General features: G+C 40.6%; 1 protein-coding gene across 3 annotated transcripts in view; it reads right to left on the bottom strand.

Annotated features, from left to right (window-relative positions):
- The window catches only part of LOC135113744 (PTB domain-containing engulfment adapter protein 1-like), a 67,388-nt gene extending 55,029 nt beyond the window's left edge, over positions 1–12,359 (bottom strand). Inside the window, exons 1-2 of one of the 3 annotated variants that reach the window (XM_064029306.1) lie at positions 5,046–5,158; positions 3,925–4,154 (exon numbers count right to left, since the gene is read on the bottom strand). The gene's annotated coding sequence lies outside the window, so the exon portion shown is untranslated. Of the gene's footprint in view, positions 1–3,924; positions 4,155–5,045; positions 5,159–12,212 lie in introns of those variants that run through there. The other 2 variants (XM_064029307.1, XM_064029314.1) reach the window with 2 other exon arrangements.
- Between the last annotated feature and the right edge of the window lie 1,593 nt (positions 12,360–13,952).

Here is a 13,952-nt window from a genome sequence, read left to right as displayed (position 1 = left end):
AGAACAGATCATTCAACCTTCCTATATTGCTATTCTGTTGGTCTAATACACGGATACAATTTTCTATCTAGTCCCTTTTTTTTTTCTCCTATCATATCTGAATTACCACTGCATCACTCTACAAGTTTTTTATTTATTTATTTTATTTATTTTTTTTTTTTGGGGGGGGTATACAAGAACAGATAATTCATACTTCCTAAATTGTTATGCTGTTGGACTAACACACAGACACAATACTCTATCAACCATCCTTTTTTTTTACCATTACATTACATTCATAAAGGTTTTTTTCACCTTTTTTTTTTATATACAAGAAGAAATAATTCAAAACTCCAACACTGCAACACTACAGTAACGCCAGTATTGCATACAATTACAGTACACGCACGTATTACTAATCTCCGCAACACACACCTGCTTCTCTGACACGACAGGAGCAGAATGCATGAAATTAGAGGCGCATCCTTCTTTTTCCTTTTTATCTTGCAGCACGCCCTTGTGGATCCCTTGTGTAGGACAATGGCGGCGATACGCTCCCTGGTGTGTGTGTGTGTGTGTGTGTGTGTGTGTGTGTGTGTGTGTGTGTGTGTGTGTGTGTGTGTGTGTGTGTGTGTGTGTGTGTGTGTGTGTGTGTGTGTGTGTGTGTGTGTGTGTGTGTGTGTGTGTGTGTGTGTGTGTGTGTGCCAGCTAGGGATCAAAACACTCCACGACCTTGTATACATAATGTACGTATGTTCTCATATAATTCCTTTTCCTCCTCCATACTGATCATGACACAATACAGCACATACAGATTAGTCCCCTGCAAGGATGTGGTGTTATATACTTACTACGTCTGTCATCTGCACATAGATAAGGTTAGATTCAATACAAACACCAATACACAAACACCTATGACACGTTAAGAGGAAGGAGGTCGGAGTCACGAGTTCATCAAGAGTTAACAGGAGTAGGTGGGCAGTAGAAGACCCGAAGAAAGTGAGGAACGAGTTAAAGGAGAAGGAAAGAGAAGTAGAAAATAATAGTGGTTGGAAGACAAAAATTAAGAGAACTCAGGTACAAGTTAGAAGACAAAAATTGCTGGAAACTGACATTCACTCACGAAATGCATTTTTATAAGAATAGATCCGAGAAATCTATTGAAAAAACTAGCGAGGAGAAATGGCGAATAAGGTTAAAAGGTACAAGCTGGTCAAAACAGCGACTCACTAACAGATGGAATGCTTCTTTATAAGTATTGATACAAGAAATTATTAGCTGGCCTGAATGGAAATACAATTTTTTAGGTAAATGGAAAGTGAAAACTGGTCAAAACTGCGACTCACCAACTGACGAAAAAATAGAAAAAAAATAAAATAAAATAAGTATAGTTACGATAAATCCACTGAAAAACCAACAAGTCTTAATAGAAATAACAATCTTTGAGGTTAATACACACATCCAGCGGGTCATCTAATACACAGGCTACCATATACTACAGAAAACTCCTGAAATATACACGACAATATATTTACCTAATATGAACAGCCAAGGTAAATACATTTCATACAGGTATCCAACAGGTGTTCCCAATGGCCTCACCTTCACCCCGCCCCAGTGACTAGTGAGACTGGCAAGGACTTGTTACCTGTAAGACTACCTGGCCTGCGCACCTGTAGCCCTATTTAGCCCCCTGCCCATATAACGACCTGTAATAAAGCTAACAAGGTACAGGTATGTCATTGTGAACGCCGACCACTTTTACTTCAGAGAGAGAGAGAGAGAGAGAGAGAGAGAGAGAGAGAGAGAGAGAGAGAGAGAGAGAGAGAGAGAGAGAGAGAGAGGTGCCCATCATCTGGTTCTTAATGGCACGGTACGTAATTATGACAGAAGGTCACTGCCTCTCTCTCTCTCTCTCTCTCTCTCTCTCTCTCTCTCTCTCTCTCTCTCTCTCTCTCTCTCTCTCTCTCGTGTCCGTGTCATAACTCTTCTTTCTTACGTTACACTGCTCACTTCTTTTCTCAAGACACAAAAAGAAATATCAAGCACGAAAGATACAAAGAAAAACAAAGAAAATAAACATTTAAACAACAATTAAAGCAAACACTGAAGGAAAACAAGATTAATTTCATAAGAGAACTCATGCATACAAAAAAAAAATACAAACATTTACACGAACATGAAATTAAGACAATGGAAGAAGAAAGAAAAAAAAAGTTCTTTGAAAATAACAAGCGACTTCAACATACACTTTCTTTGTGTTCCTTTATGTTTCCCCAATGAAATCCCTACACACGAGGAAAAGGAAGAGAAAATACAAACACACGAACTGATGACGCTAAATGAATAAAGAAAGGAACAGAAAGCAAGGAAAGTACATAAAGGAAGGGAAAGAAACGCGCTGTTATGAAAGCAAAGTGAGGGATGGGAGAGAAACACACACACACACACACACACACACACGAGAGGGTACAAAGGCGAAGTGCTGGGAGGAGTATACGGGCTGTCAACAAGCATCTTACATATAAAGTGTGTGTGTGTGTGTGTGTGTGTGTGTGTGTGTGTGTGTGTGTGTGTGGAGGCCATGGCTGGGTGGTATCCTTGGTGTGTTCCGGCGGAGGCGACACACACACACACACACACACACACACACATACACACACACACACCGTCACTACACTCCCTCATTATCCACCTCCTCCCATTTCCTTCCACCTCCCATTTTCCATCCTTGCACTCTAAGTATTTCCTTTCTCCTCCACACTCTCTACCTTGTCCTTCTTTTTCTATTTCCACCACAACCACTTCCTCAACCTCCAACCACTTGTTTTCTTCCACCTCAACACCTTGGCCTCCATTTTCTCATTTTTCTACATCCACTTCTTTTCCTTTCTTGTCTTTTCTCTCTTGGACAGCGTCTTTTTTCTTAACACACACTTTCTTTCAATCTTTCTCTCCCTTTACATTTCCTGACCTATAATTTTACGAGTCAGTTTAAAATTCCTAATCTATTAACCAGTCCTATCATACAACACTAAAAACATCACTATACAACTTAAATTTACTACTAAACTAACCTTCCTTATCACAAAACAGTAGGAAACACAAGTCTATCCTCAAACTCACTAACTCAACATCATTTCTTATACTCCTTACAATAACAATGCAACGATTAATACATCCTACTTCTCTCTTGCTCTCCACCTCCGAGCCAACGCCCTCTCCATACGCTGCCAGTACTCCCTCCCCCTTGCCAAATCCTTTCACTTATACCAAGAACCTTTCCTTTGCCAATCCTCGCCTTGGCTCGCAGTGTCTTGGGGCTACATTCCAAGCTCCCGCCATGGTATAGTAGCATTTTCACTTCACCACTTCATGCCATTCCTTCGTTGGTTTGTGTGTTTTGTTTTCACTGCTGACTATTAAGCTTCTCTCTCTCTCTCTCTCTCTCTCTCTCTCTCTCTCTCTCTCTCTCTCTCTCTCTCTCTCTCTCTCTCTCTCTCTCTCTCTCTCTCTCTCTCTCTCTCTAAATAAACATTAAAGGGCGAAATTTCTTGGAGAACACACACACACACACACACACACACACACACACACACACACACACACACACACCTTGACATCTCTTAACACAGCAACACTTAACATACTTTTTTTTTGCCGAATCCTCTCTCTCTCTCTCTCTCTCTCTCTCTCCTCTCTCTCTCTCTCTCTCTCTCTCTCTCTCTCTCTCTCTCTCTCTCTTCCTTTCTTTATTTGGTTACTCAGACTTTCTTTTCCTTCCCGTATTCTACAGTAATATGCATATCCTGGTCCTTGACACACACACACACACACACACACACACACACACACACACACAAGCAACATCTGAGTCGACTAATTTGGCAGCGCTACAAGAAGAACCTGCTTGCATCCCTGTTCAGCTCTCCTCCAAATACTGACCTTTATAACTAGGAAAAACCGGCAGAGGTGATCTCTCTCGGATATCACAGTTGGGTTTTAGCTTTCGCCAAGTCTTTATCGCGGTTATCTTATCAGTAGTTTTGTTACTTGCGGCGTGATTCAACTACCAGAGACTCAGTTCACACGATACAGGGCGGTCTTGGTATCTTCAGTGTCCAAGTACAGCCGGTTTGCACTTCTGGTTCACTTTTAGCTTAGTTCCTCACAACCTTCATGTCCACAGGGAAAAAACAACACGCAAGATTAAGTCACAATCTTCACCATCTCACTGTCTTCACTATCTCGCTTCCATTGTCTCGGTGCTCGTTGTTCCTGTCTCATCCACCTATTCACCTTCTGTTCCCTCGCCATCCTGAATGTCATCTCCCCTATCATCACTATCTCTGTACTCCTTCACTGTCCCCCTCATTTCTACTCTAACCTCTACCACTACCTATGTTTATCCTTAAAATTTTCACCGTCACGACTGTTTATCTTCCTCATCACGATTACCTTCATGAGCACACACAAACACGAACACACGCACGCACACACACACTCTTCATTGTCCCCAAAACTAACACCACCAACATTTCCTGTAGGTTGTACCCACCGTCACTTCCTCTTTAATAAGTCAGAAAAACCACTTTCGTCATTCTAACAAAGAAAGGAATTTAACAGCACCACCCATACCTCCACCACCACCCAAGCTGCCACCATCACTCTCACTCTTCCACATTCCCTCACTTAACGTATCACCTCCCCGTCATGCTCCACAGAATACGATACAGCCCTGTAGTACCTAGGCAGCGTTGAAATCCCGTGAGGCACCGAGCACCTTGGATAAACAATGGAGGATCGCGTGGACGGTGACTAACACTAACGGAGTCGCAATGACACTGGAGATTATGGTGATATTGGTATAACTGTTGAAATCAGCGCCCAGGATCGAGAACAGTAACTTTAAACGTAAGATGGCAAAAAAGCGCACAGAGAACAATGCTATGAATTAACTTCTGGGGGAAGATACCAGGGGGGCTATGCTAATTGGCGATGGAAAGGTCTAGAGTGCAGATGTCACAGTGAGTTGTCGGCGAGGTAACGTTATATGGATCACAAACACTGGCGGGTGGACGGCGAGGTGGGAGGAGGGATAGCGGAACACGTCCACCTCTCGCAACGTCTGCAACACGACTGCCACCTGAGCCTCGTCTAAGATTCTTGTGACCCTCTAGTCCTCTACCCACCCCCTTCCCCTGCCCCTCCTCGCTCCCCCTGGCCCCTTAACCTCGCTCCTCGCAGTCCTACTAACTCTCCACTTTGCTCCATACCCTCCACCCTACTTCTGCGCCCCGCCACACTAGTGCAGTGCCCCCGCCTCCTCTGTGATCCTCGCTCTCAAGGAAGTCGGTGCAAGTCTCTCAGGACGTGGTGCGAATGAACGGTATACACACACACACACACACACACACACACACACACACACACACACACACACACACACACACACAGCACGTAGTATAACAAATAGTTAGGAGGTTCGTCTCACAACCGAGGAAAGGCGAGGCAGATGGGCGATTTTCTTGTGTAGCCTCTGATCACCTACCAGTATGTAGTATGTAAGGCGAGTGGTTGTGACCACACTGTCCCGGTGTGAGGCGTGAGTTGTCTCAGTCCTACCCAAAGATCGGTCACTGAGTTCTGAGTTCTTTCCGTAGGGGAGCGGGTGGTGGTGTCGCAGGTTACAGGGCATCGATGGGAGAATAACACACACCGTCTTTTCCTCATAAGACCACGAAGAGAATAAACTTCTACGCGTTTCTCAGTCTCAGTTTCCCAAATTTCGTGCTTTTTACACTGTCATCACCGTCAGTACCTGTATTTATCTACCTAGGCATTTATTTACCTACTTTCATTTTCTCGCTGATTCGTTTGAAAATACATAGCTAGCTGTTTCCTTATACGTGAGCTAAGCAAGGCAGAATAAGACATAAGAGGTAAGTTTTGTGAGATACCCGGTAGAAACGAACGTACGCATATAGCTGAAGGCAGAATAATTCTCTCTCTCTCTCTCTCTCTCTCTCTCTCTCTCTCTCTCTCTCTCTCTCTCTCTCTCTCTCTCTCTCTCTCTCTCGTCGCATACCATTGGCAATAACAATAATAGCAATACAAGACGCCAGCCACTCATCCCTCCATCAATCGCACTAATACCCTAGTCACTCCTGCTGTTCTTGATGGTATAGGCTGGATAACGGAGCGGGAGAGAGAGGTAAACGAGAGAGCTCACTGTGCCCCTTGCGCTCTCTCGACGTAGTGTGTTGCCTATCCGCTCTCTCTCTCTCTCTCTCTCTCTCTCTCTCTCTCTCTCTCTCTCTCTCTCTCTCTCTCTCTCTCTCTTCGGCACAGATATTACCCAACTTTCCCACACCACACATCCACTCCAGCACTCACTCACTCACTCTCAGTCCACTCGTTATAACAGGACCACACACATGCTACACACGCACACACCTCGGTCTGTTTTTCTCTCTTTCTTCTCCATTTTCTTCTTTTTTTTTTTGTACGTACACTCACTTTCGGTCACTCACTATTACGCCGCACTTTCCCACCACCCCACCGACAACCACCATCGCCACCGCCGCCACCACTGCCGTACACAACAAAACGAGAGGCATTCACTTCCTGCTTCAGTGGTACGCGCGCCGCCAGCCACTGAGGGTTGCCGTGGTTAAGCCCTTAGGTGGCGGCCTCCCAACATTCACCCATGACATCCACACCTACATTCATACCCACACGCATCCAAACACACACACACACACGGTTCGCTGACTATATACACGTCATCTGAACATTCCAAACATCCATATTCAGTAAAAAAATTGCGGTATATATATCCGTCTTGTTTTCTTGGAAGGAAGACATAATGCTCTCTCTCTCTCTCTCTCTCTCTCTCTCTCTCTCTCTCTCTCTCTCTCTCTCTCTCTCTCTCTCTCTCTCAGACACATCCACGTATCCATAACCCCATCCACTGTATACATTAAGAATTCCTAAGCCGTGAAGGGAGGAGGGAGGGGGGGTGACCATCTGGCTTAGACGCGAACATTACGATACATTGCACGGCCAGTTTAAAGCGCGATGCACAGGAGGGCCCTGCTGCAACACAAACAGCGATGGGGTGGGGGGTCTGCAACGCCATGCGGCACTCTACCAGTCCACCAGTCAGCTGCCTCCCTGTCAGTAGCCCAAAGTCAACAGCGGATATGACTGGCAGCCCGTTCGTTGTTGCCAAAGCGGGGAGTAATCTTACATCCTTGAGGTCTCGAACTCTCCACTAGCTGCACCTCTGAACTGGCAACCTTGAAATCTTGCCACACCTGCTCGGCTCCTTATCCCGCCTGCATGTCTACTGCTTTCCTCCCGGCCCTTGTCTGTCTACCAAGCCTGCCTGTTTGCTTGTCTGCCATCTGTTTGCTCCACGCGCCCACTCTCTCCCTGTCTCCTACTGCCCCATGAAGCAATTTCATGGATTGCTGATTTCGAATTTGCATGCTCCCATTCTATTCTGGATTAAGTTCAAATTTGCATTTTTTTTTCTCGATTATCTAAGTTTAAATTTGAATGTATATATTCTTTTCTAAGTTGTCTAAGTTCAAATCTGCATGTTTCTACACTCATATCGTCAAATACTGTAGTTCCTATTTCTTCCTCATAAAACACATTGCAACTTCTTTTTCTTCGTTAAGCTCACGTTGACTTGTTAAAAGATCAACAGATGACTGATTGCCTGAAATCATGAAGCCGCCGCCACGCAACATTTAATATGATTAAAACGAACCAGCAACATTACACAACAACAAACATGTTACAGGGATAAGAAAGAAAGAAAAAAAAAAAAGAAAAAAAAGAAAAACAGGCAAACCAATAATTACACGATATTTCACCATTAAACCACAAGTGAAAGAAAAAGAGAATCAAAAAGAGGAAATAAGGTACTACAGCTGAAGAGGTCTTGTTGATGCGCTACTAAACGAAAAAGGATGACTGTAACCGGCCCATAATAAAAACACCCTCTCCTATTCCATACTCAATCCTTCATGCCTGTCTAGTTCCCCAATATTTCCCTTCTGTACGTCACTGTTATTGCAATTCACATGTGCATATAATAATCCTCTGCCACACAACTCTAGTGTATCAGTCAGCCGTGCCACAACGCAGAAAATAAATAAAAAATAAAAAAGTAAAATAAGGCCCGTCATGCTCCCCAAAAAAGGACTGAGTGAGGGTCGCAATTCTTTACCATCTCACCCTTCAGGAGATCTCAAGAGGGGCTTTTTACGATTCAAGCAGCAGCAGCAGCAGCAGCAGCAGCAGCAGCAGCAGCAGCAGCAGCAGTAGTAGTAGTAGTAGTAGTAGTAGTAGTAGTAGTAGTAGTAGTAGTAGTAGTAGTAGTAGTAGTAGTAGTAGTAGTAGTAGTAGTAGATTTTGTAATTATCTTTTTTCATTACTTATTTTACATATTCGATCTATAATTTACTAATTTGTTTTTGCTATGTGTGGTGTAAATTAATTTCTGGTTTTCATAGTTAATGACTGATTAAATACACATATGTTGTAAAATGTAAAAGTAAATAAATACATAAATGTGAATATGTGAAGGAATCTGGGACACACACACACACACACACACACACACACACACACACACACACACACACACACACACACACACACACACACACACACACACACCTTTTATGGCCACTCTTCTGATCCCCAATCACATCTTACTAAACTCAGACACAACATCCTTTGTAAACACACACACACACACACACACACACACACACACACACACACACACACACACACACACACACACACACACACACTAGCAGTCAAGTGATACAGACACTACAACAGTCATATCAAAGCACAACTTCCAGTCTAAACAGCTAGAATTTATGAATAACAAAATTGGGTGAGTTATGTTCATACAAGTAATACTTCAGGGTACAGCTGGATCTGTTATATTGTAAGAAAGTCTTGAAGTCCAGCCAGTCTACACACTTTCCATGCTGTGTGACAGACCAGTGGCTCAATTTTCAGATGCTCATGCATTTCTGTCCTTTTCTTACAAAATTAATGTATATGATACAATAGCTACTGTGGCCAGTTATCAGGGGTTGACTTATATTTGAGAAAATACAGTATTAGTGTTCAAAACTGGTGCTGCAAATATCAAAGGAGACATTTAAGTTCCATTCAATCTATTCAAAATGCAAAGTGCAAGAATTCAAATCTAGATTTCATCATTTTCTTGTCCCAGATTCAGTGAGTCCTTGTTGCCATCCATCATGGTTTACACATCCTAAAAACATTATTTACTTCTCTCTCATTAGAAATCCAACTTCTAACCCTTGACTTCTTTGCCTTTTTGAGGAAACTGACCAGTTCAACAGATGGTTTCCTTTATCAGCACATAATATGTTGTTTCATCTATGATAATAATAAGTATACATCAACTGGGAAGTATCTGGCTTGCTGATGTAGCTTATCTTATACAGAGAATGCAAAATCCATCTGTTAGGATCATCATCTACACAATCTTCTGTTTTAGTATATTCATCTCCAGTATCAACCAGAATCTGAATATTCTTCATCTGAGGAAGAGCACACTCTTTTGTAAGGTAAGTCAGATGATTCATCAAGACTCATGATATTATTTTCAAAGTCCTTTCTCTGTAGGCAAAACAAAATATATTTAGAATACACTGTTATATCTATACCACAGTCCCAAATAAAATTCATAATTTGTTCACCAATGAATCATAAGCACAGCATAACCGTATGCTTAATGTGCAGTCTATCTCTCCTGGTCTGCCCACATGAGTACATGATGCACCATCCAGTCCATCTGTTGTGCTATCTTTTATTATCATTCTGGTTAATTATTTGTGGGGTGACACATCAGCAGTGTGTGGCTTCCATGGATGTCTTCTTACTCTCTGAGTTAGGGCTTGGGAAGTCCACCAGGTAAGAGCCAGGTAAGTGGAACATTATATTTTCTTTGTAACACTGCATGATCCATTACTAACCATACAATTTAATGCTCTCAATAGACTCAACAAGGCTTTTAAACATTACATGCCATTGCCCTCTCTGATAATTACCTTTGTACCGGTGTACCAGAACAAGTACAGTATTTATCACAAATTCATCAGATAAGTGGATCAACACAACTACAGAACTGTAAGTTGCATCCTCACCCTAGACATGGCATAGAATATACTAGTTCAGTTTACATGCATCAGGCACCAGCATGGATGAGTAATGGCTAAGGGATGGAGCAGTCTCAATGATTACTCCTGTTGGTGCCTGACACTGGCTAACTGTACTGGTGTATTGTACCATACCTAAAGTGGGGATACACTTTGTGTCATTGTACTCTGTCAGCTCCCTCATCCAGAAAACTTCAATTATGAGTTATGCAGGGTTAAAATACTTAGAACTATAATCTTGAGGACCTAAATTTAATGCAGTTTTTCATGACTCCTTGCCCTTTAATCAGCACCTCACAGATATACAAGCCCAACACACTGCTGATCAGACCAAGGTGATAATCAAGGCCTGAGTGGATTTTGGTTGGCCTTGTCTGTCCTCACACTACATAAAAATATAAGTTCAGCTAGTCATGAATGGGAAAGTAAGACCTGCAGAAGTTATCTATACACCAGTTGGTAAAACATACTTACGTACCTAGTGCCACGAGAAATTTGTTTGTATGAGCACATATTACAAGTGTGAGTGCAAACTGACAAAGGCGTCAATATTCACAACAGCCTTGCTCTGATATGAAATGCATTACATGCAGGTTCAGCGATACACTATCTGACAATATCTTATCAATGGTAAAATATCTTATGAGATAAAAAAACGTGATATCCGAACAAAGAGCAAGTAATGGACCACAAAGGAAATATCTCAGATATTTTTAAAAGTTTTTTATCTATTTGAGTTCTCAGTTCAGGTGATGAAAGACACAGCCTCGAAGGCAGCTGCTATACTTTGGATGAACTCACAACTTTTGGATTTTAATTGATAAAATTGTGAGAGTCCTACTTGCATCCTCAAATTCAATATACTCCATTATGTCACTGCCATTGGTCTTATTATAAAGGTGTCAAGTCTAATATAAAATGTATGAAACTAAAATTGGGGACAAAACAAGGAAATTAAAATCAGTCACTCAATCTGGGAGAAATAAAAGAAAATCTAAATAATAATATTAATAATAATAATAATAATAATAATAATAATAATAATAATAATAATAATAATAATAACAGCCTGTTCTGCTGCATACATTCCTACTTTGAATAAACAACTGACAGAAACATACCATAATATAGTCCCTTAGTTATAACACAGAAATGTAAGTTGTACTGTATTCTAGTGACAGAAATACCAGCAACATCACATCACTACTATCAGGACCAAAGACCAAAGACAGAATAATAAAAAAAAAAAAGGCAGGGGGGCCCAGATGAGACACAGGTAAGGAACAACAATAACATCACCTGGCTACCTTAGAACATAGGTAATCAGGAGACACAGGTGAATTATGAAGTAAACCAATAACAACATGAGCTGGCCACTTCATAGCAGGTAATCAGGAAGCACAGGTAAGGCACATGTAAAACACAACAATATCACCTGGCCACCTCAGAACACAAGTTATGAGGAAGCAAAGGTGAATTATATGATGGAAAGCAATAAGATCACCAGTTCACTTCACAATACAGGTAATCAGGAAGCACACTTGAATTATACGAAGGAAAGCAACAATGGCATCACCTGGCCATCTCAGAACACATGTCATCAAGAAGCTCTGGTAAATTATATTAATGAAAGCAAAGATAACACGGTCTCAGAACACAGATGATCAGGAACCACAAGCGAATTACGAAGGAAAGCCACAATGACATCAGCTGACCGTCTCAGAACGCTGATGAATTACGTGAAAGAGCACAAGTGAATTACCGAAAGGAAAGCATTAATAACCACATCCTCACCTGGCCAGCTCAAAATTAGACAGCACAGGTTTATTTTTTGAAGGAAAACATTTATAGCACTATTTTGCTATCCTATAACACAGGTCATCAAGACAGACAGGTGAGCAAAGGTAAGTCAGGTGTACGTAACATTAACTGGCTAACTCAGGGTCATGAATCCCAACCATAAAAGTCCACTCACATGATGATAGTAAAATTAGGTGCCACACTACTCACCAGGCACTTGGATAACAAGGTGGTGTTTCCCAAGTCACGCCACAGTTGATGGAAAACGGTTACTTGTCTCCTGGAGCCGCTAATACAGGTAACTCTGCGGCCCTCACCTGGACCAGCTCGGGGCACGCACAACTCGGCGCCGCTCAGGTAAGAGTTATGAAAAACTTCGGCGCTACACCTTGACTTTTTTTTCAAAAGGCTCTAGTTAAAGTCACAGGGTTTTTCAAGGGTGTCTTTATGGTTCTACTGACAGATTAACAAGATTTCTACATTGTTAACAGAAAAGACACTTGAGAACCCGGATTATTATTTCTAAGGCCTTCAAAAATAGTTGGATGAGAGAGCAGAGCGTTTCAGAATCACGGAAATCGCTCACGAAAATCTCAACAGTAACTTACATCATTGAATAACAGCGGTGAATTACACGCCTAAGTTATACAAGTAGAACACAAGCGAAGATAAATTAACTCGGTTCACAGATAAAGCTAATACATCGATACTGTGTTTGTCTGTTACGTAACATGTAGATTCTTTTCTCTTTGTGCAGTTCAGATAAATTAAGTCAATTAACAGAAAAAATAAAAATAAAAAAATAATATATATATATATATATATATATATATATATATATATATATATATATATATATATATATATATATATATATATATATATATATATATATATATATATATATATATATATATATATATGGAAAAGAAAGTGACTGCATGAGGATGTGAAGTATACATCGGTTTTAAAAGTCACTGACAATTTGAACAATTGAACATTTATAGACAATATACCTATAATACAATTACAGGATTTAGTTTTTATGATAGTGGCTAGCCTTTCCGAAGTCGGAGTAGCTTCGATATGTATTTTATCTATTTCACACATGTGAAGGGATAATTTTCTTGACATTTTTCAAGCACACAAAAAGTTAAAAGAGAGAGCTGTGTCTTCCACGGAAAGTTCTCAATTATCCAACTATACTACAGAATGTACGTATCCACTACTACTACTACTACTACTACTACTACTAGGGTACAAAGAAGGATTTTTCTCTTTACTATTACTACTATTAAATACTTTATTACTAGTACTACTATTACTTTCAAAGACTTTGTTACTGCTACTATACTACTACTACTACCGAAGACTTTGCTAGTGCTACATTCTTAGTGATACTACCACCATCTAATTTCATTGAAGACGAATTAAGGCCTCTCAACTCTTCACTCTCCAATGTTATCTATCCATGTATCGCAGGCTACCCAAGCAAGACTTCTTATCACACCTCAGTATACACACTAGATCACATCAGCAAGACCTCTCAATCATTCGATCTAGTTCTCTATCTGTCCTATAGAGGATTAATTGGTTAACTCTTTTTTCATTATTATTTCCTTGAAAATATACTTTCTTCTCATCAACATTCCTATTTACAAAAGTACATATACATACCAGGTATATCACACACAAAAAAAAAAGGTATTTCAGTAATCTTTTTATTTATTTTTTTTTCAATTTGAAATACAATCATTCTGTATATAATAATTTTGCTTCACTACATATTCTCAGCCAGCAAAAAGAAATTCATACATATCCATTAAACACTACATTCAAATCACTTTTCTGGTTACGAATACTGTAGCAAAAATAAAAAAAATAAAAAATTCAATGACCCTTAAAATTACTAACGAAATATAAAAATACCTGACTTCACAAATGTATCAT

The sequence above is a fragment of the Scylla paramamosain genome, chromosome 26 (genome assembly GCF_035594125.1).
Source record: "Scylla paramamosain isolate STU-SP2022 chromosome 26, ASM3559412v1, whole genome shotgun sequence".
Classification (NCBI taxonomy): Eukaryota; Metazoa; Arthropoda; class Malacostraca; order Decapoda; family Portunidae; genus Scylla; species Scylla paramamosain.
This window is presented reverse-complemented; position numbering and strand designations above follow the sequence as displayed.